Consider the following 27,587-nt stretch of genomic DNA (forward strand, 5'->3'; position numbering starts at 1 on the left):
AACTACAAGCACAGCTTCTCATAGCTAGTAAGTAAACCATGAATATTAGAGCAAAAGTGAGAGATATTCTTTGAGCTAAACTTAGCTTTAACATCCTTTCCACAGTTTATGCATAATAAGAACATATATACACACATCAGCATTTATGCATTTACATATATACACACAGCCATTAAATGCATGATATGTAAAATATATACATACACACAGATATACATATATATTATTTTTTAAATTAAAAAATTCAGGTTGTCATTGAATTATAACATTTTCCTCTTCCCTTTCTTCCCTCCAAATCCTCCCATATGAGCCTTCCAGCTCTGCTTCAAAACGATAGCCTCATTTTCATTAGTTGTTATTGCATACTTATATGTATTTAATATACATGTATATTACTAAATATAGCCTGTTAAGTTCATATAATGTTACTTCTGGGTATATTTTCAGATTCGACAAGTTGGCAGTGGAGAACCCATTGGTGTGCTTTTCTCTGAGGATGACCACCTCTCCTGATTCCAAATTTCCTCAGTTGCCTATAGTTCGTTGTGTAAGGCTGCTCTCAGCCTTGTGGGCTTTCCCATAAATTTGACGTATTTATGGATGTCATCCCCGCTCATCTCACACTTGGGTGGTCGTGTTGGTGACTACTGGTATAGCTTCTGGTGTCACTTGGAGACGTAATCTCATGGCAAACATTGTGCTACTCTGACTTTTATATCCCCACCTCTGTCCCCCAGCAAAGTTCCCTGAGCCTCAGACATAGGAGTAGACTTATCCACTGGAACTGAGCTCTCTAACTACATTTTGCTTGGTTATGGTTTTCTGTAGTTGTCTCAGCCTATGTTATAGACACAAAGAAGTTTTCTTGATAGAGATGAAGACTATTCTTATCTGTGGGTATAAAGACAGATGTTTATAGATTGTTGTTAGAGAAAATGCTGGTTTAATAAATCACTGATTGTAGATTCTTCTCCAGTGACTATGACTTCATAAGCACTGGGTAGTTAGCTAGGTCTCCAGTACCAGGCATGACATCCCTTTTGTTAATTGGGCCTTAAGTCCAATTAAAGATCTGTTGGTTACTGCCAAGGTATGCATGCCACACTGAACCCTTAGGATCATTGTGCCATGCTGGTCCTAAGTATCATAGCTGAATGAGACTGTTGATTCCTTTTCGCCTTTGGAAGCTTGCATAGCACCTTCTGGTATCATAAAAGTTAGCTCTCAGGAAAGAGGCATGCAGGTCAGTTCCAGCTCAAGGGTCTCTAAGCCGTGTTTCTGAAGGGCATGATGTCTTCAGAAAGAGACACTTAGCTTCCACTATGGAATGTAACAAAGGACAACAGCAATAGATTGTATGTTCTGAGATTCTTTTAACAACCCTAGCAACAACTAAAAAAGGGGCTTCTCATGTCTGGTATTGAGGATTGTGCTAGGTGGTCTTTGGCTGTTGGAGTGAACACCATCAATCTAGGTAAGAAAAGTTCATATACATATATATATATATGTATATATATATATATTCTATAAGTATATATACTGAAATATATGTAATTAGATTTTTTTCTTGTTAATAATTAATAGTATGATTCTTTGTGACTTTTTCAGCTGTCCATATTGTTATTTTACCTCTCTACCTACTTCTCCTGTTGTTACCTCCTTCCCCTTCCCTATAGAGCCTCTTCTTTTCCATTTCCACAATGAGATCACTTTTATTTTATTATGTATATACTTTATATATATAATTTTCATCCTATATAAATAAGTGTTTATTCTGAAAATATCTGTCATGCTTCATATAACTTTATTTTATATAGTATATATGCCAAGAACCATTACTTAAAGCCACATTTTTCTTCTGGTGTTATGTAATATTTTCCATTATCTATGTTATTATTGGTGTTAAAGGTTGTAGGTAGGGAAGTCATATGAATGTTTAATTTGCACCCAGTAGAACATGAGATATTTTATATTTAACTACAAAGTACCCCCCCCCATCAGATAAGGAAACAATAAAAATGTAGAATGTTGTAGACTATTATTTCAAGGTGTGCTACTTTTGTTTATGCCCTGGAACATTTGTTTAATGATGCAAAGACATGTTTGATTAAATAAAATTCACCTGCGGTCAGGAGGCTGTGTCAGCAAGCAACTGACAGGAAGTAGAAAGGAGGAGCCAGGTGAGAAAGGGTTTATAAGGAGGGATAAGGAGAAGCTAGAGGACTTTTTGGAGGTCATGAGTAAGGAGAGGAGGTGAGCTACTTGCTATTCAGCCTCTGAAGAGCAGAATTCCACCTTACCCTTTGAATCTTGAGTTCTTTAGAGGGACAGAAGGTTAGTTAAGTTCCCTTGTAGCTTTTCAAGATTTGGAGCCAGAGGGAACAGATTTCCCTCCTGCTATGGCCCTTGTGGCCTAATCACTGCTGGGAGTGGTGGAATTGCAGTTGCTGATTTGGACATCTGTGGCTTAAAAGGCAACAACAATTTTTAAAAAGGACAACAAATTGGCAAACCAACCTGGGGCTCAAATATCTATCTAGAGCCTGAGAAAGCTGAACAACAAAAACGGGAATATGACTCTTTAAGAGTTTCGGCTGTATAGTTTAGGCAGGTCACTGAGCCATTGAGCAGCTAGTACTTTATGTAGGAACAAAAAACTAAGTGAAAACTCCTACCACAGCATAAGCATTGGCATTCTAGAACTCTAGGAAGGTTGAATGCAGTCCCTGATCAGACAAACCTCAACCAGCCGCAAGTTTCATGCTTGGCTTTCCCAACCCAAGAAATTGCACAGAGTCAGATGAAAGCCAAGCATGGAGAATCCAGGTGTAGGTTAGCAGTTTAAAAGTTTGCTCATGAGGTCAAAAAGGACTAGAGATATGCAATAAAAGATATCCAGATGAAAAATCCTCTAAACAGGTTACAGTGTGTTTAACAATGTGAGTAGGCTTAAGAAAAGGGAAAGGTTATAGGTCATGGAAAAATGAATAGTTTATAAAGTCTTCAAAGAGAGAAGTAAAGTAATGTAAAAAATAATAAGCCACACAGAGATGGGAAATAGAGAGGGATTCTGGATCCTGTACGTGTTGATTTTGAATTTTTTGATTGTTGAGAAGCAAAAGACAGCTGCTAGGAGACATGGAATTGTGAAATGGACTGCTAAATTGAACCAATCTAGATACTTTAAGAATGCCTTAACCTTAAAAAGTAAAAAAAATACATATATTTGTCAAATGAAAATCAAAAACGCTTTGGAGTTTTGTTCCCACAGGAGATGAGAGGCTGTGGATTCCTTCAGGGGTAATATGGATCAGTTTTTTGTTGTTGTTGTTTTTTTTTTTCAGACACGACCTCCTGAAACTTGACAAGTGATATCTATCAGCAAAGGTCTTCCCAGGACTTGGTCATTATCTCAAAATTTTCTCTCTGGAACCCTAAAGATACTTCCTCCACAGACAGCATGAAAAAGTATGGAGAAAACTATGCTCACATTCCCAAGAATTGGTGTGTGTGTGGGGAGGAAGTATGAGTGTGTTTTGGTTATTTGATGGGTTATGGATGTTTGTTATTATTTAGAGGAATATAGAATATTGATAGAAATTTAAAGTTATTTTTGTTATACTGTATATATGTTTCTACTCTTGTATAAAAGATTTTTGCGTATTTATACAAATTTAAGGTTGTTTTTGTTACTATGCATTGTATATATGTTTCTATTCTTGTTTAAGGTATTATAACTATGCAGTTTATTTAAAAAATGTAGGGTAAAGGTCTAATTTTTGAAAGCTATTATTATAAACTATATAGGGTAATTAGGAACATAGATTAGTGGTTCATCATTTATAACAATCAAATTTGTACATATTTTAGGTATGCTTTCCACATCATACAGAGATACATTTTAGATAGATAGATGGTATTCAAACCTTTCAAAGGCCTACAGAATATGACATTTTAAATGTCTTGTTAATTTAAAGTTTTTCATGACAATGAGACACATCTGCTCCTGGAAGCACCAATTTACTTCAGAGAAGATGATGGGCATTGAAGAATCTCCTTATGGAGTTTGTTTTCATTGTGGCAAGGTTAGCCACTAGGCAAAAGAAACTGTTCTTGCCTTTGACTGCTGACAATTTGCTGTGAAAACTGGACATGCAGGATACACAGGAAAAAGACTGTTGAACTTTGCCAAAACAAGGCAGGATAGTCATTCAAAATTTCTGCTTCACAGAAGAGTCTGCCAGATATTCTAGGCCTATAGGCTGAAGATGGATGCCCCAACATTGCAGAGAAACTTTGGGTGACTGTCCAGGCAGCCAAATGTCTCTGTTGTTAGATAATATTACATCCTTCTGGGTCTTTGATGGAGTTGAAGACTAAATAGTTATAGTTGCAGTTTTCCTTAGTTATGATAATAAATTAGGAATAAAGTTTTGGATTCACTAAGATAGGATAGATAATGCATTATTTTTTGAATATGCTAACTACAAATGGACATAATATTGTTAATGTAATCATTACTTGATAACTGTTATTGTATATAGTCTTACTATATTTAAGTTAAAACCTTTTCATTTTTATTTAGACAAAAGGGGGAAATGTTGGAAATATTATTTTAAAGTATGTTACTTTTGTTTATGTTACATTTGTTTAACTCTGTGAAGCTGTGTTACTATGCCTGTCTAAAACACCTGATTGGTCTAATAAAGATCTGAATGGCCAATAGCAAGGCAGCAGAAAGGACAGGCAGGGCTGGCAGTCAGAGAGGATATATAGAAACAGAAAACTGGGAAGAGAAATAGCTAGGAGCCAGAGGAGCAGGAGTCCAGGGGCCAGACACCCAGCTACACAGCGAGCCATGAAATAAGAGCAAGATTTACAGAAGTAAGAGAAATGGAAAAGCCCAGAGGCAAAAGGTAAATGGACTAAGTTAAGGAAAGCTGACAAGAAAGAAGTCAAAGTAAGACCAGGTATTCACAAGTAAGAATAAGCCTCAATGTGATTTATTTGGGAGCAAGGTGGAGGGCCCCCGAAAAGAGCACAAACCCCCAACAACAGTAGAAAAACATAGAACAAATATAGAATATCTTACAACTAAACTTTCTAAAAGAGATGTTAGGTCAAATATTAATTGTTTGAGTGTTGCTTTTTATAAACTTTCAAAATATTTTATATCTTTCAAAAGAATTTAAACACATGTTTATAAAAAAGATTACTCTTACTATATTACTTTCTAATGATTTGTTTTTTGATACTACTTTAATATCTTTCCCTGTAAGTGTGAAAGTATAATAACATTTTAGTGACCAAGTAATATTCGACTATTTAACTATTGTTCATATTTAGGCTCTTCTCAACACTTTCATATCAGAAGCTATAGTTATTCAAACTGTTTGTGGCTGATAATCTGAATCCTGATCATTTAGTTCACTCATTTTTGTCTTTTTAATTAATTCCTGGCTTTAGAAGTTCTGAATCAAGCAGAACTTTATATTCTGCCCTGTTTGGAGCCCCCATTCTATATTAATATTATGCTAAATCACATGCCTACAAGCAGTGTGACTTCTTTTGGAAGTATTCATTTCCCCAGAAAATAATAACCCATTATGATAAATTAAATAACTATATGAAGCTACTAGATATATGTTCTATTCTTTCCAAAATTCCTTTATATTGATTAAAAGACAGATGTTTTCATTTAGAACTTCTGTCTAAATGTGCTCCTACTTATGTTTTTGTTGTTAGAAAAAGATGAAAAACTTTGAAAAATTCAAAGACATTAAACATAGAAAACATGCATGTTTTTCTTTAAGATTTATTTTTATTCATTTACTTTTTTATTTATGTGTGTGTGTGTCTGTCTGTACATGTGTCTCTCACTTCTCTCTGTGTGTGTATACCTAGGGAGGCCCAAAGAGAATAATGGATCTCCTGGAACTAGAGTTACAGGAGGTTGTAAAATGCATGACATGGGTGCCAAAAAACACAAACTTGGATCCTATGGAAGAATAGTAAATATTGTTAACCTCAGCCCCAAACGCAGTTTATTGAGGAGGAGACATTGCCTGCCCTATTTTCAGACTTCAATGAGGGGAGACTGGGTGTCAGCACTCAGAGAAAATTTCCAAATCTCCAGTTCCAATAAGTCTGTAAAGTCTCTTAAATTTTTATGCTTGAAAAAAAAATGATGCTTCTTTTTCTAATGCTGATATATAATGTATCATTAACTTTAAGGATTTTAATATTTCTAATATAAGGCAATACTTCAAGCATAAGGCAATGTAACATAGGAAGCATTGCAAAGCCTTTTTATATTTTTTGAACTCTGTGAGTCAGGACATCGTCTGAGTAAATTTAAGTTGGAAACATCCACTCTATCATATTTTCAAGTTGTGTTGAAGTATGTCAGAGAATAATGTAAATTTCCTTATGAGGAAAAAACATAGAGGTTATAAGCCCTAAACATGGGACAATAGAATTAAAGTATTAATATTGGACTATTTTCACTGGCTATACAAATTTAATAGTGATAGAACACAAATGGAGGTAAAATAATGTTAACAGCACATTATTTTAAATTATTCAGTGTTATTCATCAATTATATGGAAAAACAGGAAAGACAAAAATTGTATACGTAAATAGTGATGAGATGACTGCATTTCTGGTCATTTGGTGATGTAGGTAGGGACGGACTGCTTTGCATCACCTATAATATAAATGAGGTATTATCATCTCAGTTTGTATATACACTTCTCCAAAGACAGGGAGAGAGAGCCATTCCTGTGGCTTGCAAGCTTTACCTAAGTAGCTTAAGGTATGTGAGACCAAAATGAGCCATCTTAGAAATAAGACCAAAATGCTTTCACCCAAAAACTAAGGCCTAAGATTTTGCCTTCTAGGAATAGGCCAATAGTTACTGAAACAAGTCAGTCCAGATTCCAGAAACCAGGAAGTGTAAAAGTACAGAGTCCCCAGGTAGTCACGAGGTAATGACTGCCAGACTATAGAATGTTCCAACCCTGGTTTCCAGGGTAACTGACCATAAAAGTGTCCCCAACCTGAGGGCAGCCAATGAGAAATGGTGGTGGGTAACCACTCCTTTAGAAGTAAGATTAAGCTATGATTTCTAGAAAGTCCCTAGAAGCGAGCCAATCAGAATTGTACCTGTACTAGCACCCCTAAATGATGTAACCTTGTGATTTTTCCCTTTAAAAACTGAGCTTGCAGACAGGCGGGCACTTCCTCCAGCCTCCACTGCGTTGGATGTATTAGATGAAGTCCCTGCCTAGGCTTGCATTGCTTTTGGATATCCTTGCTTTTGCATTCCGGCAATTCTATTGAGCCAATAGAATGTCAAAACTAACACCAGAAATGACTCAGCAAAATAGCAGTTTCCAGAGTTCCTATGCTCACTGTCCCCATTAATATAGCTAACAATGTGAGGTAGTGGGGCTGTCACTGAGGAGTAACTAGGAATTGTTGCTTGTTTGCAGTTGAGCAATGCACTTGGCAGTGTCTGATGAAGTGAGCATGTTTCTAATTATAGGTTTTAAACAAATAAAAATACTGTAAACCACTAATGAAATCACTGCTTTTAGAGAAATTTGCATTATTCAGTTCATTTTGCAAAAAAATGCAGCATTAACTAGTGGCTTAACCCCATAAAAGTGATAATAAACAAACAGACTTTGTTTGTCTAAGTAATAATCATTATTATCAGCTCTCAAGTACTTGAATAGCATTATTTCTTTACTGTACTTTCAACGGTTGATCCAATATCACAATCTCCAGTGAAGAGCTTGGGAAGCTGACTTCCAGTTGGTTTTTATAATAAATTGCAAATTCATTCAAAGCCCACATTTGCCTATGTATTTTATTTATGTTAGAATAAAAATAGTTTTCTAAGTAGAAATCACCTGATGCCTGCACAGTTCACTTGGAACTGTGATATTTTCAAATCAGTTTTTTTTTTTAACTATTATGTTAAGGAAATCAGGTTTTCAACATTTTTGGTAGGTATAATATTGTTCAATGTTTTCCTTGTTTCAATACTCTCATAATAAACCATTATAGCTTAAAATGAGATGATGTATTGAGATGGATGAGACTCACACATAATAGTTTTATGCCTCTCATTATACCTGACAAATGAAAATAATGCTAAATATATCAAAGTTACTTTCCAGATAACTTTCAAGATTAGTATAATAATCATATTTAAAATATTACAAATTTTATTTCTAAGTTAAAGACAAAAGAAAAACAAAAGTTTGAATTTGTATCTTAAAGCTTGACTTGAACATACTTATATTTTCCATACTACAGCTTTATGGGCAAACAGTGAAAAGTGAGTGGGAATAAATGTTGGCAATTAGAAGACCCTGATCTCATTGAGTAGCTGTTGTAAACTTCCTACATGCCCAATTATACAAAATTGAATAGACGATTTATAACAGCTATCAGGTATGTTTTGAGGTGCATTGTACTTTAGGTGGAAGTCCCAATATATGCATATCAATAATACAATAAAAGTAACAAGGGGAACCTAGCCATCAAATTATATCTGTATGATTCTCAGGTTGGAGGCAAAACAAAACAAAATTCAATTAATAAGTACTGGAGCCCAGCTCCATTGGGATTCAGATCACAAAGAAGAAATGTGGGGTCTTCAAGGGGAAGGAGGAGACTGACTCAATCTGAGGGTGAATAGGGATGCCTGTCGATGTATTGAAAAAAGCTCCACCCTTTTACTCTATATTGTAAAAAGGATTACATGGGGAAAAGGGACAATGTGAGCTGGGGGGTGACTTGTGATCAGGGATTGAGGAAGCCAGCCTTGACCTTGGCAAGCTAATAGGCACTAGTCATATGTTAATGGAAAGGCCACAAGTTCCACTTACTGGAGATAAGAATGACTCTGTTTTAGCCAGCAGGAGCTTTCTCAAGCCCCAGAGGGAATGGGGACTTTTGTCTAAATGCCAGACCTTGGGAAAAGGGCTTTCTTGGGAGATCAGACATTCCATTACAGAATATTGCCGTTTTTCCGTATTGCTTAGTTTATCTAAATTGCTAAAGCTTAAAGTGAGCAAAGATGAAGCTAGACAAATTTACTGTGAACTTGAGTAGACCTTAGGAATTTATAAATCTTGACTATCAAATATACCTTATTTATCGTGCATATGTTACCCACCTAGATTTTCCAGCAGTTTGCTGTTAACTTGTGTGGGAATAGGCAGAGTTATGCTCTATGGTTCCAAAGTGGTGGGGATTTTTTCCAAAGCATTATTCTGTTTAAAGAGGCTACCGTTGTATACATCCTCATCCTCCATTGAAGCCCAAAAGAAAGGCATAATAGTGAGAATCATTAAAATGAAAGAGAAAGATGCTGGAGAATTGTGATCTGCAAAGCTGAAGTGTTGTGTCAATGTTTTCTGTACTTAGATTCATTAATTCTTACTGCCTCAGTATGTGTGTGTGAGAAGGGGAGATGATATTTATAAGTCTCTGAGTTTTGCACAAATAGTGTGATGTATTGATTTGGTTTTCATGGTTAGATTCCAATAAACAGCAGTAATAAGCAGATCTCAAAATGTTTTATGTCATAGGCAGGGATTTATTTGTTGTACACAATGGTTCCAAATAGACACTTGAAGCAGCTCTCCTCCATGTGACTGTACCAATACAACAGGCAGGGTCCTTTTGTTCTACCCAGGTAGAAACTGTTAGTAAGACCCAGTCATGGTATAATGTGCCTATAACCCAGCAACTGGGAAATAGAGGCAGATAGCTAGGATGTTCAGGTGTTCAAGGTTATCCTTGGTTACATAGTAAGTTTGAAGCCAGCCTGGGGTATATACAACTCTACCCTTTCTCCTTCCTTCCCTTCCTCCCTGTCTCTTCCCATTGTGTGTGTGTGTGTGTGTGTGTGTGTGTGTGTATGCGTGTAAATGTATAAGTGCTTGCGGGATGATTCTAATGATAAAGTGCTTGCCATATAAGCATGAGGTCATGAGTTTGGCTCCTCAACTCACACATAAAAAGTCAGTCAGAAGAGCCTTCAAATTCCATTCCTGGAGACATGGAAGGATCCCTTGAGTTTTCTGTCTAGTCAGTGAAGCCAAACTGATGAACTCTAGGTTCAGTGAGAGGCTGGTTCCAAAAACTAAGGTAGAGGGCAATTGGTACAGAAACTTGATATCAACCTTTGGCCTCCATACATACACATGTGCACAGAACCACATAAGTATGCACATACATGCATGTGCATGTGTGTGAAAAGGTACCTGCATTCATGACCCCCCCACACACACATACACCATGTGTACACAAAGAGAAGCTTTTTAATTTTGCTGGTCTGTGCTGTTGCATCCTCAGGATCTGGCAGTACAGAGCCACAGCCATGTGCAGTTAGGGGCAGCAGTAAGTGGTGTCCTCTCATTTTCCCACAGTCTGAAGACCTTAGGTAGAGGGTGTGAGGATCTTCAGGTTTCAGATGTGTGCCAGTTTTGTGTAGGTCTTGGAATAAGGAATTCTAAGCTTTTGGTTAGTGTTTGCAACTTTTGGACAGAATTAGGTATTGAGGTCCCTTAACTCTTGATGATAACCAGTTGTACAGCTCTTGTGTAGACCTAAGAAGTTATATACCATTCTGTTATTGATGGCTTTTTAAATCAACTTTCACTGTCATTGAAAACTTCTTAGAGTAAATAAACATTGTCAATCTTATTTCCAAATAATGTATTCCTGATAGAAAACCCCTTAGGTTTGACTATCAAAATTTCTTATATATAAATATGTCTCCGTGTTAGTCAAGGTTACTATCACTGCAATGAAACACCACGACCAAAGCAAGTTGGGGAGGAAAGGGTGTATTTGTCCTACCCTTCCTCACGCTGTACATCATTGAAGGAAGTCAGGACAGGAACTCAGACAGGGCGGGAACCCAGGGGCAGGAACTAAAGCAGCGGCCATGGAGAAGTACTGCTAACTGGCTTCTTCATTGTGGCTTGCTCAGCCTGCTTTTATACAGAAGTCAGGACCACCAGCCCAAGGATGGCACCACCTACAATAGGCTGGGTCCTCCCTCATCAATCGCTAATCAAGTAAATGCTCAATAGTTGGAACTCATGGAGGTATCTTCTCAGTTGAGGTTTCTTCCTTTCAGATAACTCTAGCTTGTGTCAAGTTGACACAAAACTATCCAGGACACTCAGTTATAGAGTTTTTAATGTGTAATTATTAAAGAAAGGCATACATACATATATATGTATGTATGTGACTTCATTTTAATTTCTATACATAGATACAAATCATAAGTTTTGGAGTTTTATTTTTTCAAATTTTTTTTTTATTAAAAATAGATTCTTCTCTCATACAATACATCCTGACCACAGTTTCCCCTCCCTCTTCTCTTCCCAGCTCTGCCTGCCCAGCTCCTCTCTCCCCGATATCCACTACTCCTCCGTTTCCTCTTCAGAAAAGAGCAGACCTCCAAGAGAAATAGTCAAACAGGACAAAAAGGATACAATAAGACAAGGCAAAAGCCCTCATAATGAAGCTGGAGAAGGCAACCCAATGTAAGAGAAACAGTCTCAAGAGTAGGCAAGAGTCAGAGACACACCTGCTCCCACTGTTAGGAGTCCCACAAAACCACCAAGCTAACAGTCAGAATATATCTATATATACGTAGAGGACCTAGTGGAGACCCATGTAGGCCCCAAGGTAACAGTGTCAGTTTCTGTGAGCCCATATGAGCCCTGCTTAGTTGATTCAGTGGGCCATGTTCTCTTGGTGTCCTCAGTCCCCTCTGACTTTTACAGTCTTTTCTCCCCTTCTTCCACATGGGTTCTCTAATCTCATAGGAAGGGAACCTGTTGCAGACCTCCATGTTAGACTCTCTCTGTGTGTATAATGTCTGGCTCTGGGTCTCTTTACCCATTCTCATCTGCTATGAGAGGGAGCTTTATATTTACAAAAACAACCCATGTGTTGCTGTGTGTTATAAAATATTTTCAATATTTGAGAATTTTTAAAGATAATATAAGAAAGTAATGAGGAGAAACCATGCAATTGATACTATTTTGGTAATGGAGAGCCCATCTAGTATGTCATGCTTATCTTGGGCCCTCTAATCACCATCCTGTGTATAGTTGTGAGGAAAGGAAAAGATGAGCAATGTACTAGAAAGCACTTTGTTGGCAGGATCTTGACAATCCTTTCTGCTCTCTTGATTTAGTAGCAAACCCCCAGCTGAGAGGCTGAAGGCAGAGGATGGGTGAGAGATGGTAAAGGATCAGTCAGGAAAGAACCAAGTTCTGAATTTTAACTTTAATCTTTGATATAAAGACTTTTTAATTAATTAAATTAGTGTTGTTTGTATGTGTGTGGCACCAAAGACTGACTCTTTGACCTTTTGCATGCTAGACAAAGGCTTTATTACTGAGCTGTAACATCAAGAAAACATGGAATGTAAACACAGCTGACAATGAGATGAGCAAATTCCCACTTATTTATAAACGGTAAGTAAGAAAGGCCATTATCCTGAGTAATTTTTCAATATAAATAAGTCAATGTTTTTATATTGAAGGTGCATGTGTTTCTCAACTGATAAACTGTGGTAGAAGGAAACATCTCCTGACCAAGCATGAGGGAGAGGATGACTTGAGTGTAGATCAAGCTTTAGAGAAAATTGCCGTCTGTCTGGAGTTCCACCAGTGCTGGCAGTTGAGAAAGTTTCTCCGTGGTTACTTATAATTTTAATGGCTGTACTTCAGAATATAGCCAAGTGAAATTTCATAATAAAGGACTTACACACGATTGACTGCTACTGTGGACATCCCCAAGTGTTGCAGCATGTACTGACAGGATGGGTAGGTAGTGTTTCTGTCCTCGCAGACACAAGTAAGGGATGAACCCGCAGACTGAGAGTTAGCTACTACATCCTTTGTGGCCGACTCTACACATTAGCCTGATTTATGATTCAAATGCCAACCAAAACCACCAATGAGGATCTCAGAAAATGTGTGTAGAACACCGTCAGAGGACAGTGACTGCGCATGTTCCACAGCGTCTACACAAATGACAAAAGGGATGTGTGCGCAGTTGTTTTGCAGTGTTAATATTCTTTATTTCTAGGTTTGTTTTTATTTTCATTTTTGTTTTTTTTCTTTTTCTTTTGAAAAAGAAAGAAAATAAAGGAGTGGTATCAAGGTGGGAAGGCGCTAGGAGGAGTTGGAGAGGGGAAAAATATGACCAAAATATGTTGTATGAAAAAAGAATTCATCAAATTTGTAACTGAGCGGGGTGGCAGTGGCACACGCCTTTAATCCCAGCACTCGGGAGGCAGAACCAGGTGGATCTTTGTGAGTTTGAGGCCAGCCTGGTCTACAGAGCAAGATCCAGGTTAGGTAGGGCTACCCAGAGAAACCCTATCTCAAAAAACAAAAACAAAACAAAACAAAAAATTGTAAGTGATCTGATGTCCCTCATAGCATGATTTAAAGAATTTCCCACTCTCTTTTCTTCCTTTCTTCTTTTTCTCTGTTCCTGCCTTCAGGAGTCTTGTGTAGGAAGGACCAGTAATCCCACACACAGCGAGCGCACACTCACTAAGTTGCTCCATCCTGGCTTGGGTCTTGTTTCCGCAGCCTGCCTTTCACTTGACTCCCACGCACTATCATCTTGAACATTTAATGACAATTCTCTTCTTCCCTTTGCCACGTCAGCTCTGTTAATTATTTTCTCAAGTTTCATGTTTCCACTTCTCTTACCGTTTATTCTAGGAAATTGATAATAAAAGGAGATTCAACAAGCTTTGATATTAAATACCGTGGACTTTATATAGGACATGTTCTCTTTTGCTGTTAACTCATCTCTGCCCCTGCAGAGGGAATACAGCCATGGACAATACATAAACAAGTGAATTGCATACTGCTACAATAAAGCCGCATGTCAAAACCAAGGTAGTAAGGTGGATTTTGTCCGGAACCTGTAGTTTGGCAAATTCTAAGGTAGATGCTCACAAAATGTGGTCACCTTCAATGACATCACTTGTTTCATGTGTATGCACTCAGTCCCTAACACCAAGTGGAAACATTTTAACCTTTTGTCCTTGAATTGGAATTGTAATTATTCACTTGTCCATATAAGATGGCAACAGAAATGATGCTCAGAGCCTTCTTAGAATCAAACAACTTCAGCTTCTGCATAGGCCTCTTGAAGTTCTTCTTGAATGTGTCTGAAGATAGGCTGAAGTTAGCTGCTATTTCATTATACGTCCATGGAAAATCATGGTGTCACTGTGATATTAGCTAGCCTCGATCTTGGCCTTTATAAACTGCTTGCTACTTGTGTGAACACTCTGAGACATACAAATGGAATTCCCCCTGCTCACTACAATTCTAGCTCCCATCTGATAATAGTAGCATGAGCCACCTTTTTCTAGAACTACTTGGCTACATCCAGTCAGCTGTGATAGTGCAAATCATGATAACACTGCTGTTGTAAGCAGTTTGGTGCACAATCCCAGATAAACAGAACCCACATAGTTTTCCTTTCCCAGTTGTATATTTTATAGAGTGTGAGTTTCTTTCTAAACTGTACTTGGTCTGTATGGTCATCACAAATGAATGGTTGCAGTAAGGAGTGGATCTGTATACTATTTGGTATTGTTTTTTCCCCAATGTGTCATTCGCTTTTGGGTAATAAACAAATAGAATAAAAGGTATCACATCCTATCCTGGTAGATTTTCATGAGATGGTGGCAGATTGCAGATTGAGGCGCAATATATAACTTCTCTAATGAAATTATATTAATGGAGTTCAAATGTTTAAACAGAAATTTTGATTTTATAAATAAATTACTAACTCTATGGGAATGGATACACAACTTGTTCTGGCTAAATTATTAGTGAGGGAAAGAATATTAGAGTTATTATTATTTAGTCTGTAGATACAGCTTTTTTAAACATTATTTAACCAACCTGAATATTTGTGTGAATGATCTTGAGAACACTATTCACATCTAAGACACCAAACTGAAATTTTTATTATGAGATTGGGTGAGGAGCTAAATATGTTATTTACTCTATTTCTGTTTGGCAACCCATGAGTGATAGCTATGAGACACGTCATATTAAGTTCCTATTTACTCACAAATGAAGACATTAAGGAAAATATGGCACATTAACCATTTATGTTGTTTTCTGTTGCTTTTGTGGCAATGAAGAAAGGAATGCTGCTTGTACATTGTCAGCTTTTTGTTGTTGTTTGTTTTGCTTTGTTTTTGTTTTTTTGAGAGAAGGTTTCTCCCTGTAACAGCTCTGGCTGTCCTGGAATTTGCTTTGTAGAGCAGTCTGGCCTTGGTAGTAGAATATTAAGATGTGTTACTTTTGTTTATGTTGCATTTGTTTAACTCTGTGAAGCTGTGTTACTATCCTGTACAAAATACCTGGTAGTCTAATAAAGAACTAGCCAATAGCAAGGCAGGAGAAAGGATAGCAGGAAGAGATGATGTATAGAGGGAGAAATCTGGGAGGAGAGATCTAAGATCTAGAAGGAGCCAGAAAGGGGAGGACATCAGGGGCCAGGTACCCAGCTACACAGATTTACAGAAGAGAACAGGAAATGCCCAGAGGCAAAAGGTAGACAGAATAGGATAATTTAAGATAAGGAAAGTTGGCTAGAAACTAAGCCAAGCTAAGGCTGGTCATTCATAAGTAATAATAATCCTCTGTGTGTGAATTTATTTGGGAGCTGGGTGGTAGGCCCCCAAAAGAGCAAAAGAGTAAAATACCAGCAACAGGCCTCGAACTCAGAGATGCTGTCTCTGCCTCCCAAGTACTGGGATAAAGGTGTGCACCATTACACCTGGTTCATAGTTCACATTTTAATTTGAATTTTACTAACCTAGACTAATCCTCCATTCACAAATGACTCAAGATACTAAATATAAATATATGACATACTTGTGGTAATAATACACTGATATAGAAAAACATGAATAAAATAAAGCCTTAATCCAGACTATTGAACAACTAATGTAAAAGAGACTGTAATTATGCTTGCCCATTCTCTCACGTTGTTTTCTCCATTCTAGAATTCAGTTTTCTTTTCTCCATTCTAGAATTTCCCCTCAAAAAATACATGTGTCAGAGTTGGCTTGTAAAATCAGCAGACACCTTTCTATGTTTGGGCCAAAAACCACTGAAACAGATCCAGAGAAAGCAACAGTTGGTTTGGGAGATGATAATATGTTTGGACATTTCGTATTTCAGTGTATATAGGAAGCACCTGAGTAAGGAAATACTGTGTACCTGTGTTTGAAGAAGTTCAAACATGACAGGAGGACAGGTGTCAGATGTCAGGAGCAGGGCAGACAAAGGGAAACATGCAGGACAATGGAGGCATAATGCTTGTACAAAAAGTAAGCACGTTTGTCCACTGCAACAGAATTCTGGTCAGGCATGAAGTAAAGTTGCAGATGGGATGTGTGTGATTGTTTTAATAGAAATGTACATACAACATGAAGAAAAATCAAGCCACTTAGAAGCTGGAAAGCTTGCGCATATGTCATCCTCAAACTATTATCACTGACTTAGAAGAGCATATTTGGCTGCACTGTTGGACTGATGTCCCAAGGGCTGAATTAAAACAAGACTTGAACCATATGCAGACGTGCACAACCCAGCTCGCTGGATACTGCTGTAAACAAGGTGCTGTACGACATCCCAGCATTTGGCTGCATTCTCTGGGCCTCTCTAAGGGAGAACAATATTCTTCATAAACAGACTTCCTTCCTAAGTGGCAATATATAAAGTAAAAATGACTCCGGCTTTGACAGAAAAAGAAGCCAGATCCCAGACATCAGAAGCTGTAAACAGCTCTGTGCCCACAGCACTGATGAAACATTTAATTGTGTGAAATTTTGTAAACCACCTGGCAGGCTCTTTTAAGCTGACAACTATGTCTCAAGGAGTTTCTTCGACAATATATCTCTAAGTTAATTCTTACTGTGTGTTTCCATTTGTTCATATTCTCTTTTGTGGGGAAAGCAAAAAACTCTGAATTAACATCTTCTTATTCTTTAATATAAACTGGGAAGCATATTCAGAACGAATATAAATTTAAGTTAAACTATAAATATTTATCAGGATGTTTTCTTATAAATTGAAAAACGTTGTTTTAAGCTACTTAAGTGTGAGTTCAACTGAAAATACTTGAAGGCCAAAATTGTCTCATATTGTTAGGGTTCATTGTTGTAAGGAGAAAATAAGATTTGCTAAAAAGGAATTTATAAATTTTCTGGATCTGGTGTGTGATTTCCCATGTGTTCCTGAGTGGGAACTAGGCAGGGAGAAATTCTCAACAATCCTGCAACAATATGTACTAGTCCCTGGACACGGGTCTGGACAAGGATGGCATCAGCTTCAGAGAACTGGCATGAGCACCTGACACTGTCTCTCATTGCTCAAAAGGCCAATGGTACCATTGGCTGATTTCTAAGTTTTAAGTTAGTTGGTGTTTTTGGTGTTTTTGAGACTCTAAAAACTTCTTAAGACTATTGCAAAGTTTCCATTCCCACCATCCTATTTTTTTCATAAACATAAGCAAACACGAATATTCTAAATAAGACATTATCACTTTGTGAGTTCTCATATTCTAGGAGTACAGTTGTTGCAATACTACACATTGAACCACCTCTCCATTTTCCACTCAGAAGACTGCTTAATTGATTTTTGCTTGTTTTGGACAAGTAAACATGTTACTGATTGGTTTTGCATTTAAAAATTACTTTTCAAAACCTGTTATACTAATTTAGCTTCATTTGCACTTAGCTTTCACTTCAACCTAGGAAAATAAAATCTATCTTAGGATTTTAGAATATCATTAGCAGAGCAAAGTGCATGCAGTTTTTTCCTATAATGGAATACCAATGGTGTCACATTGTCAGCTGATGTTCACTTCTGAAGCCTTTTCAAATGGTTTGTATATACTTCCATGTGGAAAACTATAGCAACAGGGCAGTAAAACGTTACTGCCGATCACTGGAGACTTAGCAAGAGCCTTCTGTAGCATTAGGTAACCTCCTGGAAATGATTCTACCCTGCCTTCCCTGAGTTTAAGATATACCGTAAAGATTCTGATCCCGAGAGACCTTAGTGCTGCCATAAACAAAAAACATAATTGTTTTTTGAAATGCATTCCATCATTCTTGAAGATAGAAGGAAGATTGCTTTTCTGCAATGTACCCTTGTACATATTTTCTGTGGTGTACAGCAAAGCTCTGAATTACATAGGGAAATGAAATTTTCAAGTAAGGCAAGCAGTGCAGATCTCTCTGCCTGAAATGGAAATGAAGGCAATTACTTAACTTTTATGTGTTCCATAAAGTCATTACTCAAATACTGATTCATATTCTAGATAAAACTATGTAACATATTGACAGACAATTGTGTTTATGAAGACTACTTGACTTCGGAGTAAAATAAAAATCTGCTCAGTTCCCACTATATTATTTTATTTGGGCAAAGTATTTAATTTCCAGGAGTCTTAATGTTTTATTTTAAAGCAATGCATCATACAGTTGTTTAAAATTTCAACATCAAGTTTTTATTTAATACCTATTATGTGCCCATGCATTGAGCAAGGCTCAATACCTGTTGGAAGTAAAACCTATTAGCAGAGACACTTTATCTTGGTCTTTATGATTCTGGTGGGTAGAAGATGTGATGCCCAAAAAATTATGTAGTGCAGAATATATAATGGCATATTTTAATGTATGTTTGGAAAAGGGAAATAAATAGTGTGAGAGAAAAAATAAATTTCTGAACAATTGCATGGAACTAGGCATCGTCTCTCAAATACCACGTATGCACTATTTAATCACAGCCTTATGGCCGCTCTCAGGGTGATATCCTGTAGTTGTAACCAGGGTTTCACTCTGTTTGCTGCCTCCAGGCTTCTTATCTTAATCACAGTAAGACACACCGTTCACTTCAAGCTGATCTCACAGACGGGCCTTGCTCACTGGGTTCCGACTACACGTATTTCCTTGTAGTTCGTCACATGTCTCCCCCAACCCCACTCCCTAACCCTCTCACCCCCCTACCCCAGCCTTTGTTCATACCATCCTCTTAGCTGTTATACTCTTCCAAAGATGTCATGAGGCTCATTCCACTTCCTGCTTTCTTGGAAATAATCTTGTCATAGAGAAACATGTTCATAGCCCTCCAAAAGTTCAGCTTGGAGCCTCTGCTCCCCTGTTCAGCTCTCCCCTCCTCTGAGGGACTAAAAGACGGCGACACTGCATGCCTTTTCCACGTGGAGCTATAACTGCGAGGACACACTTTTGCCCTTCAGCTTTTAAAAATAATCCTTTTATTTTTATATTGGTGAAAGTATTAAGGCCACTCCACGTAGTAAAAAGGTTGGTTTATTTTGTGGGGTGACTTACAAGTGAAGGGATAGGTTGCAGGGTCTGGGAAAGGTGTAGCGCAGTCCGGCGGTGTGCTCTGGAGAACTCTGCTCAGTCTACCTCCAGTGTCCAGGGTCCAGGAACCAAAAAAGCCGGCCTCATCCAGATCTCGGTTCTTCAGGGTCCTCTCTCAGCCCGCCTTGTAGACGTGACAGTTACCGAAGGGTTGGAACTTCCAGATCAAAGCTGGAATGGCTACCCACTACATTTTCAAAATAATCTTATTTATTCTTTGAGAATTTCATACAATATATTTTGACCACATTCATTTTCCTCCTCAAGCCCTCCCACCAACCCCTGCTTCCCTGATCACTCAATTTCATTTTTTCTCTCTCCCTTAAAAATAGGAGTCTGATTTTATTGGTTAGCTACTGAAGATGAGGCCTGTTCTGAAGGGCAGTTGTGTAGATGTATTTCTAAATGGTCTTATTAAATAAGAAACATGAAGCCAGATGTAGGGGTGAAAACCTGAGAGATCAGGGAGATAGGGAAAGCTACAGCTAACCTCACCTCACCATCTCCACAGCTTCCAAAGGGCGGCTACTTGCTGTCTACCCATACCTGTATGCCTTGCTGTTCTGCCATCTGATTTGCTCTCTCTGTCCAGCTACATCACTTCCTCTGCCTGCCAAGCTCTGTCACTTCCCGTCTGTCTGTACAGACCTACAGACCTCCATGGTTAACTAGTGTTGGAATTCAAGGCATGTGCCACCACACCTGGCTCTGTTCCCAATGTGGCCTTGAACTCACAGAGATCCAGACAGATCCCTGCCTGTCAAGTGATAGGATTAAAGGCATATGCTACCATTGCTTGACTTCTATATTGTAGCTGGCTTTCTCCTCTGATCTCCAGGCAAGTTTTATTGTATTGTGAGACACAGTATATTGGGGGACACAATACCTCACCACACCGTTGATATACCCAAGGACACTCCAGTGAAGAAAAGGGAGTTTTCCTCCCCCAGAAGCTATCATTTGAGAGTAGCTTTTAAGTGAGGAGTGGGGCTTTGGGGTCACTTATCTTCCATGCTGTGTTTTGTCAGGCTTGAGATTATGCAAGTCTTGTGCATGCTGTCACAGTTTCAATAAGTTTATATGTCCATCAGTGTTGTTCTGTCTGGAAAATACAGCTCCCTTAAAGTCATCTGCCAGTTCTGCTCTTGAAATCTTTCTGTCCACACTTCCACATAGGTTCCTAAGATTGAGGGGAAGGTTGTTATAGTGGGGGTCCTCGGAGTCCTTGCAGAACACATGAAGACACCAAATTCTCAGCAGGAAGGAGACTAATGACTATGGAGGGACAAGCAGGAGGTGGGGGAGGCTGCCTGTGGATTGGGCAAAGGCAGACAGCATCAGGTGTCCCTGCAGTATTGGTTTTTTGAGACCTGTTTTCTCTGTGTAGTTTTGGTGCCTATCCTGGATCTCGCTCTGTAGACCAGGCTGGCCTTGAACTCTCAGAGATTCGCATGGCTCTGCCTCCCGAGTGCTGGGATTAAAGAGGTTTTGAAGAAGAAAATGGGAGATCTGCTAGGATGAGTAAGATGAGTCAAGACATCCTGATTGGATGTGGTCGCCAGGGTAGCCAAATAAGGAATTTTAACTGCTGGACCTTGGTGTGTAGTGTTAAGAACAAGGCAGTGGCCACGGAGACCTTGGGGGCTAGCTTCAGGAATTTCATCTAATGCATTAGCAGAGGAGCGGAGGGGAGAGGGCAAAACTTCAGTGTTTGCCAAGCTCGGGCCTGCTAGAGAGTCCTTCAGTTGTATACACGTGTTGAACACACAATTCTCCTGCCTCACACTCTCGAGTGTTGGACTACAGGCACAGGTTATAATACCTTGCATGTGAGCTTGTTTGTTGTTGTTTTGGCTGTTTTTGAAATACGTTTCTGGCAAAAGTTTCGCTCCTCTGTTCACTTTAATCCCTCCTGTCTTCTATGCTTCTCCATTCTTTGTGAGTTCTTGGAGAACTGGTTTTTATATTTGTAACTGTTGATTTTCCTCTACCCTTCCTTCCTGCAGCAGGAATCCTGTTATCTCCTTTCCCTTACTCAGGCCTCCAGATCTGTCCCTCCCAACACACTGCTTGACAACTAGACAACTCCCAGCACCTCCCACCTTCCATCACTGCCTCCGCTTAACCCCGTGGTGGCCACCACCTCCTCAAGTCAAGCTTTGCACACTTATGCTAGAACACCAGTCCCTAGTCCCACACCCAGGCAATTCCAAGGTTAAGTGGCAACAGTTATCCCATGAAATCCATAGTTCATTTTGTTTATCTTAAAACATCTTAGTAACATAAGCATGTGATTTATTTCATCAACCAAGGGCCATCAAGTAGATGGAAGGCTGGGTAGGATACAGACCCACACACAGACTGGCATGGTAGGTGGTCATACCATCTTTAGGGAGCATTAGTTGGTTGCCATTTCTCTCTCTTGCAAATACCATCTCAGCATAAAAGCAGGGCATTTCTGTGTGGAGCATTGTGAACAGCAGCAGCAGAAGCAGCAAGGATTATTTATACACGTGGGGCTAAGCACTTGGCTTTAGTCGTACATATTCTCACAACTGTGCTTGTTGATTTCAAGGCCAAGGCTGAAAGGACCAATTGAAACAAACTTCACTTTACATTGTTTCTAAAGACAGATAAAATAAACCAACAGCTATTCAGTTGCTCAATTACTGCCTTTTTTCTTTAAACACAGCCATTAGAAAACTGAATTACATTTTTTTTTCTTCTTCTAAAGAAGTCCTGCCAATGTTCTATACAACTACAGGAAAAGCTTCCTTTTATAATAAACCCAACCATTTTATGATATAATTCAATTTAGCCTTTTTTGAGAAATACAGTCAGTTCTTGTTATTCATGCCAGTTACCTTCTAGAAATCATTGCAAATACTGAATTAGTGAATAAGGGCCAGTGATCTGGGGGAAAATACAGAGTTAGACTCCTGTGGACATCTGCTCAGACTCCTTCCCAGCAGTCAAGATCTATTTGTGTTTTCAGCCTGTTTCTGTTCAGTTCTATTAAAGGCACCCTGTTCCTTTGCATTAAATATGTATTGCTGATTCCTTAGCGTTGAGCTCAGGACCCACAGCACTTTCGCTTTGGCTTTCACAAAGCAGGTAGCCCAGGTGTCCTTGCCTCCTGGCACTTCAGGGTGTTGTGCTCACAACATTAGACAGCACTCAGGCTTGAACGCTGTTCTAAGCAAGATAGCAGCCATAGCATCAGAAACAACAAGGACAAAACAAACACACAAACAGAAACCACAGATGATCATAGAGTAACAGTAAATAGATCACAAAAAAGATGTTGCAAGAGCTAGAATGAGAAAAAAGAATATCATCTTAGTGCCCATGACCCAGCTGGAAATGTGTACATCTAGAGACTCTCATTTTCACTGTTCCTTGATTGGCTCTCTCGGACCAATGGCCATGACTTGGTGTAAATATTGATGTCAGGATGTAGGAATATCTGAGTGCTCAAATATGGAATCTACAAACAATGACTAATGACAAAGCAAGACTGTGCTTTGCCCCTTTAAGATTCATTCAGTATCCTTTTTGCACACTTGAAATAAAATATAGCCCCCGGGAAGGACATGTAAGGCCCCACATTCAGTGATAGTGCTTGTATTTCCAACTTTGTATTTTAGAATCCCTGTGTGTTTGATTTCTGTCACTAACAAAATGTCTGAGGTGACCAACACAAAATGGGAGAGTACTTGTTATTGCTCTCAGTATCGGAGTTTTCAGTTCACCATCAGTTGGCTCTGCTGTTTGTGAGCCATGACAGAACCAGATCATCAACAGGGGATCACAGGGTGGCACAAATCTACTCACCTCATAAAAGCCAGGAGGGGACATCTGGGGCTTAATATCCCTTAAAGGATGAGTGCCCCATCCCCAGTGACTTAACTTGCTTCCTCGAGACCCTACCTTCTAAAGGATTCACATCTCTGAACCATTTGTATTTAGCATATGAACCTTCAAGAACATTTCAGCTTCCAAATATAACACCCCAGAATTTATTCTTTGCAAGGAACACTGCCTTTAAATAAAAGGCCTGATGGGGTCTTTTATCAGATTGATTTCTTCCCCAAGTAAAGAATTACAGAACAAGAAAGTTTAAGTCACAGCACACGGCCAAGTTTGAGAGAAGTGAAAGTAACATACAGCACACACAGGGACAGACTCCCCAAAGGGACAGACTCCCCAAAGGGACAGACTCCCCAAAGGGACTCCAGAGCACCACTTGTCCCTCCGGAGAGTCTGGGCTGTTATAGTCTGTATCTATAATGTGAGAATTAGGTTTCCATCTTGGATTGGACTGGGCAAGACACCCTGTGGTGGTAATCTAATTGTACTGAATTATTATTTTGATTGTATGTTAATAAATAAAGTTGTCCGGGGGTCAGAGCTATTAGAGCCATAGCAAGAGTGTGGCGGTGGTGGCACACGCCTTTAATCCCATAAGATCTCTGTGTGTTCAGGGATACAGTCAGCATTGGAGACATATGCCTTTAAGACATAGGGGGCTGTACATTCAGACAGTGACGAGGCAGTCATGTGTTTGGGTTTACAACCAATGAGAAGGCAGAACAACATACTATAAAAAAACGAACCGACAGGAAGTAGGTCTCTTTTCGCGAAGCTGGGACAGCAGGAGGAAGGGTGAGATTTTAGCTCTGAGCTCTGACTTCTCGGCTTTCTCTTTTACATTGTTTCTGTGATTCTTATTTAATAAGACAGTTGGTTACATCTATAACACCCATTGTTGGTTGGGGCTTTTAAGAGAAAGCAGGAACCTGACTGGATGAAAAACAGTGGGAAATTTGAAATTCCTACTAGAGAAAGCCTACAGACAAGAATAAGTCTACCAAAACAGGTGGATTGTTGGACAAGAACACAGAGGTAGGTCATTTAGGATAAAAGTAAAAGTAATTAGAGATAAGCCTAACCCCACCCAGGACCTGTATCCCCAGGTGTCTCTATATTTAAGAAATAACTATGCCCTGTCCTCCTAAGTATGTCCATAAGTCTTTGCTAGGTCTAGCTCTTTATTTACTCAGTTAACTCTGAGCTATACAATAATGTATTGAACTCCATATTGCAAATTTTTACTGAGATCTGCTAAGAGGTTATACAAACACAAAGAAACGAGAACTCACAATATGCTCTTTTACCCTCCTCCTCCCTCAGTCTTTTCAATCGACATGTACATCACTGTTAGGAGATGCTTTGGCTCTACACCATGGCCAGCATCTTCCCACCAAGAACTTGGCTCCTACTTGTTCCTCAGGCTGGATCTCTCTTCCTTCATGAGTTTTCAAGCCTATGTTCTTCCTTGCATTAAAATCAAATGCTCCTTGCCACAGACTCCTTCTTTCAACTTATATAATATGTTATCCTATTGCAATGTTTGTAGTAGAGTCACTCAATATCTGAAATTCATTTTCATTTCTATACTTCTGATTCCTTTTGAAACCGTCCACTATGTGGCATTGTCTGTAGTTATACTTCATTTGGACTGCCAGCTACCAAATAATGACATGGAGACTTATTTTTAAATATGAAAGCTTGACCTTAGCTTAGGCTTGTTCCCAACTAGCTCTTATACCTTAAATTAACCCATTTTTATTAATCTACATTCTGCTATGTGGCTCAGTACCTCTCCTCCATACTGTACTTCTTACTTGCTCTGCAGCTTGATGGTGAATCCTGCCTCTCTTCTTCCCAGAGTTTCTGTCTATGCCTGGATGTCCCGCCTGTCCTGCCTATCCTCTCCTGCCTGGCTATTGGCCATTCAGCTGTTTATTAAACCAATCAGATGGTGCCTTGGCAGAGATAATTCTTCACAGTATACGAAAAGATTGGGCCACACAGTGCCTTTTACTGCCACCTCAGTCCTGTCCTTTAGGACATGTTTTCTGATAACTGTAGCTGCCTGACCCCTTCCTGGGCCTCATCAGCACAAGGCATTCCTGTCCCAGAATATTCCTGCTCCCTGTTCTCTCCTGTGGCCTCACCAAGCAAACATGAGTTCCTCTTTAGGTCACATCTGAACTATCATTTCCATTATAAACCTTCCAAACCACTTTTTCTGTTTTCCCGAGTGACAGGCCCTGTTTCTATTTATACCTACTTTGTCTTTTTCTAGTGCCTGTCTATCCACAAAAGCAGACATTAGCAAGCTCGGGGCCTCTCCTGAGAACATGAGCACTCCTGTGGGTTTGTGTGTCTTCGACTGCTGTTTCGGTATCAAATCAGACCACAGAGCTGACTCACTGCAACAGAGACCACAGAGTGAGCGAAGCCCAAGATGTGTTCTGTTTGGCTCTTCACAGGGAATTTGCTGATTTCTGACCTACACACTCACTAATCAGAGATTCCTGCATGTGTTTCAATTGCTGCCTGCAAGTAAATACCCAGCAGCACACTGTGGTGTGCAGTGATGCTTCACCCCAAGCTCTAACTGTAACACACAACACAGGAAAATTCTAGGAAACAGCGTGAAGAACAAGATCTGATGATTCCTCAGAGTAGGACAGAGAACACAGATCGGAAGAAGACTTATAAACAATACAACCTGTCACAGACAAAACAGGGTGACCACCTCCCTTTCCAATTACAGTGTTAATATAAGGTGTTAATTTGTGCTGGACAGAGAAGATTGGAGGCAAGGTAAGTGAAGTTTGCCTGGCCAAAAGAGTTCAAATTCTTTTGTATGTAAACATACATTTTTTTTGTTACTCTTTTCTAAACTGCTTGATTCTAATTATTTGAACTAGGCTTATTTCCAACTTTTACACATGTTATATTACATCAAAGCAATACTGGATTCCATCTATTATATAGCTATACACAGCTGACCTGCTAAGTAGAGAAAGTTGTGTATTTGGGGGAGCAGATTAAATCCACAGGAAATTCTAAAACATGAAACAGTTAGTTCTTGTGACTGGCTGATGTACATATATTTTTCTGCTTTCTTTTTCCTGGAATTCAGTGAATAAAACATTGCAAATCACCTTTCCCCCCATTCACACAGAGAGACTGCTGCATGTCCTTGGAGGCTGGGCTGTTCTCTTTGTTAACTTGAGTTGAACCTATTTGAACTGAGCTCCACTCATTCTTCACTGCTTTTTAAATTTGCCAAGTTAATATTGAATAGTGAACGCATCTTTCATAAGTCGTTATGTGCACTTATTGTCACTTTGGAACACCGAGCTCCTCTGTATATTTGATGAGACTATTCTCCGATTCATTTTCCAGACCATTGAAGAAACACTTAAGCATCCTTGTAACCAAAGGTGACCCTTCCAAGAGCCCTGGTTATATCTCCCCAGACTGACACAATTCATCGGGAACCTTCTCTGAGTATGGGCAGCCATTCGCCCACAGGCTATTGTTGGCTCAAAGTAACAGAGCAGTGAAGACTTCACTTACAATTTCAGGAAGAAAAAAAAACACCCTGTGTTGCCTTCTGTTGCAGAACAATAATGGAAAACAGCAGAGGATGCTACTTCAAACCAGACCCCCTTTATATATGGACACTAATGTTTTTGGTTTGCACAGTCAGTTCTGCAGTGTGACCTTACATTAACACTGTGGTTGGGAAGGGAGGTGGTCACCCTGTTTTGTCTGTGACAGGTTGTATTGTTTATAAGTCTTCTTCCGATCTGTGTTCTCTGTCCTACTCTGAGGAATCATCAGATCTTGTTCTTCACGCTGGTTCCTAGAATTTTCCTGTGTTGTGTGTTACAGTTAGAACTTGGAGTGAAGCATCACTGCACATCATTGTAATAATAGCTGAGCTTTGGGAAAACATTTTTTTTTTCAAAATGGTGGTTTTCTCTCCTTTATGTTTTTATGATGCTCCTAGGGGAAAATATTTGTCGAACATCCTGTTGACTCATTACAAAGTTCTACAGTGATTTCCAATGATGCTCAAAATATAACTCCTAATGTGGTTTTCAGGGCCTTTTCTTGATCATTTTGTTCTTAACTTTTCATTCTTAAGTGTCGTACACACTTAGTGTCCTGGTAAGCACACTGCTATGACACTATATGAGTAATAACTAGTGTAATCGAGGACATTTTCTCAAA

The 27,587-nt window shown here is 39.0% G+C and overlaps 1 long non-coding RNA gene across 1 annotated transcript; it reads left to right on the forward strand.

Moving 5' to 3' along the window:
* The first annotated feature begins 1,379 nt into the window (after positions 1–1,379).
* LOC121828274 (uncharacterized) lies at positions 1,380–27,283 on the forward strand. Its single transcript, XR_006070757.2, has 6 exons — positions 1,380–1,474; positions 3,345–3,468; positions 8,327–8,464; positions 11,420–11,577; positions 12,425–12,519; positions 26,754–27,283. It is a non-coding gene; the product is annotated as an uncharacterized LOC121828274 (long non-coding RNA).
* The last annotated feature ends 304 nt before the right edge of the window (positions 27,284–27,587 follow it).

Source organism: Peromyscus maniculatus, chromosome 3, assembly GCF_049852395.1.
Source record: "Peromyscus maniculatus bairdii isolate BWxNUB_F1_BW_parent chromosome 3, HU_Pman_BW_mat_3.1, whole genome shotgun sequence".
Classification (NCBI taxonomy): domain Eukaryota; kingdom Metazoa; phylum Chordata; class Mammalia; order Rodentia; family Cricetidae; genus Peromyscus; species Peromyscus maniculatus.